Source organism: Poecilia latipinna, unplaced genomic scaffold (assembly GCF_001443285.1).
Source record: "Poecilia latipinna isolate Pla-1442-1.1 unplaced genomic scaffold, P_latipinna-1.0 Scaffold4607, whole genome shotgun sequence".
In the NCBI taxonomy this organism is placed as follows: domain Eukaryota; kingdom Metazoa; phylum Chordata; class Actinopteri; order Cyprinodontiformes; family Poeciliidae; genus Poecilia; species Poecilia latipinna.
In genome coordinates, this window is record NW_015117223.1 from 15,427 (window position 1) to 19,558 (window position 4,132).

The 4,132-nt window shown below is 41.6% G+C and overlaps 1 pseudogene; it reads right to left on the minus strand.

The window, feature by feature from the left end:
* Window positions 1–932: 932 nt before the first annotated feature.
* Window positions 933–3,904, minus strand: LOC106942854 (ankyrin repeat domain-containing protein 50 pseudogene; annotated as a pseudogene).
* Window positions 3,905–4,132: the final 228 nt, after the last annotated feature.

The following is a 4,132-nucleotide window of genomic DNA, read 5'->3' on the forward strand; positions in this document are numbered from 1 at the left end:
AAAAGAGGGGGGGTTTGTGGGGGGGGGCCTCTGGTTTGGTTTGGAAGCAAAAAAAAAAAAAAAGAGGAGGAGGAGGGGATAACGGGGTCAGAAGGTGGAGGATAGGAAGCGGAGGGGGAGGTGCCGAGTTTGGATTTTAAATTTCAAGCAAACAAACCATTTTTACCTCAAAGGACAAAAATGAGTTTCTTGCATATATGTATACAGAAGATATTATTTGAGTGAGTTACTCACCGTTACCTTTCAACTTTGAACGCCAAATATAAATATCAATATTAGGTATTCATAATTTTTATGATGCAACAATACAAAACAATGCCATATATTAGATGTAAAGCTACTAGGGCTAGAAGGATTAACTGTGTTGAATCAATTATTGAAGTAATCATCAACTAATTTAGTAACTAATTAGTCATTAACTGGATCAGACTCAAAAAAGCCTAATGCTGAAAGATCATCATAGAACAGTAATTAAGTCACAAATATCCCAAAATTTTGCCTTTAGGAATAAAATTTGCATTTTGTCTGTAAATATGTTCTACCCAAAATTCCTCAAGTAGAATAGTATTAGCTTCATGATACAAATCCTGTACAAAAAAATAACTTTTTAATCACCTTTTGTATTCAATTACAAATTGAGTAACCCAAAAAATAACAGCAAAGTCAGCCTTATACTGTACTGATGCCAAGTCAAGCAGAAAGGTTTGAGCTTTTCACATGTTGATGCCAGAAGTATTTTTGCACTGCAGATGCGTCCTTTGCTACAAATAATCAAGTGTTCATTAAAGGAACGCTGTTATTACATTTTAGGTAAAAAATATTATTTATAACTGCAAAAATCTGCAGAATGTGCTTTTTTTATCTGATTAATCAATAACTAAAATAATCATTAGTTGCGGCCCTAAAAGCTCCAGCAGAAAAGTGATGCTTTCGTGTGAATATTCATGTTCTTACTTCTTAAAAGCTTCTGCGGGGTTCCTCTCACACTCCCCAGGCTGCAGAGTGCTCTGCACAGCCGGGTCGCGGACCTTCTCCTCGTAACCCGGCACCAGCCCGCCTCGGCATATTTGGGCCACCAGTCCCCGGATGAATCCACCGACACACAGCGTGTCTGAGTCGTCGGCCCGGCAGAAGTGGAAAGCCAGGCTCTGCTTGTGCAGACTGCGGTACGTTCCCTGGGCTGATGTGGGCCACAGCAGCTCCGTGCACAGAGCAGTCTTCCCACTCCCAGGTCCTCCCACCAGTAACACCCCCCAGGAGCTACCGGACTTGGCCGATCCGGTCGTGATACCGCCGGGGACGGGCACGCCCCCTCCGGGCGGCACAGGCAGGGGCTGCTTGCTGGGAGTGCTGCTCACTCCGCTCAGGTTGTTGGTTTTCTCCTGCAGGCAGTGCTGGATCTTGTGGAAGACCCACTCTCGGCAGTAAAAGCGTTTTCCCTGCAGCAAACTGGTTTGGGCCATTTTGAACTGATGCTGCTGTTCCGCCTCTTCCTCCTGCTCATATGGGTCCCTTTATTTTCCCCCATGCATTTTTAATTTCAACAGAAGCTGGCTGTAAATCTGAACATCCATTTTCTCAGCTGTAAATGTTCCCCTACAATTCCGATGTTGGTGCAATTTAGAGTGGAAGTGGAAGAGAATAAAGGAGCTTTTCTTCAGATGGCTACTGTGTGTACAGAGAATCTAGGTCAAAATAAAAAAGAAAAATAGCAAGACTGACATTGGGACTCAACGTGTAGATTTTCCACCAACTTTTTCCACAGCTTTCCCACCGGTTGAACTGAGCGCTCCTTGTTATTGTCCACGTGTTGTCTTAGCATGGCGCTGGGCCGGGAAGGGCAGGGCACCCGGCTCTTGAGAGGCAAAGCCAAGCCAGCACCACTTGATATGATTAGCCATGGGGGTTCCTCATATATTTCCACTGATGCATTTCAGACGCTGCTGACCAGAAGCACGTTTCCATTACATTAACATGGATGAGGCTGTCAGTGCAAAGTCACTCTCTCCAATAACATGTTGAATCCCTGGAAAAAAGGGGAAAGAGTATCCAGATTAAACCCAAAGTGCAACCTTGCTGCATCTAAAACTCAAGTATCAAGGTATACCAATGCTTTTTACAGTTACAGTTATAAAATAGCTAAAAATGTTGTAATAAAGTTTCTATGCTTTAAAACCATTTATAACGAGATGCCAAAGAAACTAATTAGTTCTTGCAGCTGTATGGAGCATAGAATGATGAATAAGTCTGCCACAATAAGCAATAAATTGCAAAATAAATCAACACAGTACCTATAATTTCCTTTTGCATTATTGTTTGTTTATCTTATGTCTCTCTTTTCCTACCAAAGTCTGGACAGGTGTATTGGTCTCAACTAGCCCATTTTTTTTACAAGGTGTAAACATGATAAAGGTGCCATCCATCATTTCTATTAAGGTTAATGCTTTTTGGAAACTACATCCGACAAGCTACACGTGCCATGTCTGTTTAGGCTCCACATACCTGCTCTGATTTGCTTATACTCTACCCAGAGCACAACAGTAAAACTGTTGTCAGTAGGCACTAAGAAACAAAACCTTTTTTGGTCTACAAAGCAGATAATATAATTATACGCCTAATATATTATTTTTTGTGGATAAAATCATTAAGCTGTTTATTTCAAGGTTCTTATACTTAATTTTATTACTCAGACATTGCATAGAAAAACACAAATAGGATAATTAGCCCTTTAAAAACAATGAAAACTACAGCAGATTATTTCCAGCCTGCATATAAACGTGGGCTCCTCTTACAGCCACAGAAGGTAGGCAAGCTGGTTTTTCTATGCTTTCATCCTACACAACCCACATCACTGCCTGCCTGCCTTGCAACTAAATTCTTGGCAAGGTTTTTCTTTTTTTGTCCAGTTTCTCCAGTCTATCCACTGATCCTGTCTTCCTTCCTATGTGGTGGCTTTAAATCCTAAACAGTCCACATCCGTCCTGAACTGTGAGAGGGGGAAAAGTCCCCATTTTCCTGCACGTACAGAGTGAAAGTGGAGGGCACTTCAGCATTAAAATGTTTTTTTTTTCTTTTTTTATGCAATACTCAGTAACAGTGGATCAGAAATTGATATATTTCAGTCTAGTATCCGTTTAGCTGTACGCTACAGGAGCATGAACACACACACACACACACACACAGCCTTGCAGGTTACTTTGTAAGGTTGCCAGATAACTAGACACTCATACATTTCCACCTTTCTGCTTCTGTGGGGCGCTGAAAGCCTTCTACAAACAATACATCCCTCAATAAATGCTCAGCATTTCACGTGTCAGCTTTTTTTAACGAGAAACAAGCTTTGTATACCATTTATTTTAGCAAAGCGGCACGAATTCAGATCAGTAACTGAGAAGGCTGCAGAAGTCTTTTGTATGGCGAGAGAAACCTCACCCTGTTTTTTAAAGAGAGATTTTTACCTATAGGGGCTTTTAAAAACCCAAGAATAGATTTCCTAACAACTGAATGCATTTAGGGCGATATATAAATGTTAAATGTAGCTTAGCTTAACAATGCATTCAACAGTGACTGTTCTTTCAACTCCAACTGAACCAATTGTGGAGCGTTTCGCTATTTTTCGGCTCAGTTTACCGTCTGTAACGAACCACAAACGGGTTTCCTCTCACCTCTCTCACAGTATCCTCTCTCTCTATTTTTGGGGTGTGCAGCTTCCTCCGTAGAATTCCTGCAATTCCGCGTTCAAACCAAACGTTGAAATAAACAATTACCCTTTCCTTCCCGTCGCTGGTGTTCAGCATCAGGGTATCACTCGGGTTCTTTCTTTGAATCGGTCTTTTCTGTCGGCGGTCGGCTCCTCCTGCTGCCCAACACAGCTCCACAGCGAGCTGACTGATTCTCCGCCTCCGACCACTCCACATAAATTCAGTGCGCACACGCCAACACTCTCCCGCAAAGACCCATGGGATTTGAAGTCTTATCTTCCTTCACCAGTAGTGGAGTTTATGCAGGTCTAAAAGTAGGAAAAATAACTGGATAACTTGAAAAGCATTAGCAAATGGGAGTACAGTATCTATCTATCTATCTATCTATCTATCTATCTATCTATCTATCTATCTATCTATCTATCAAATAA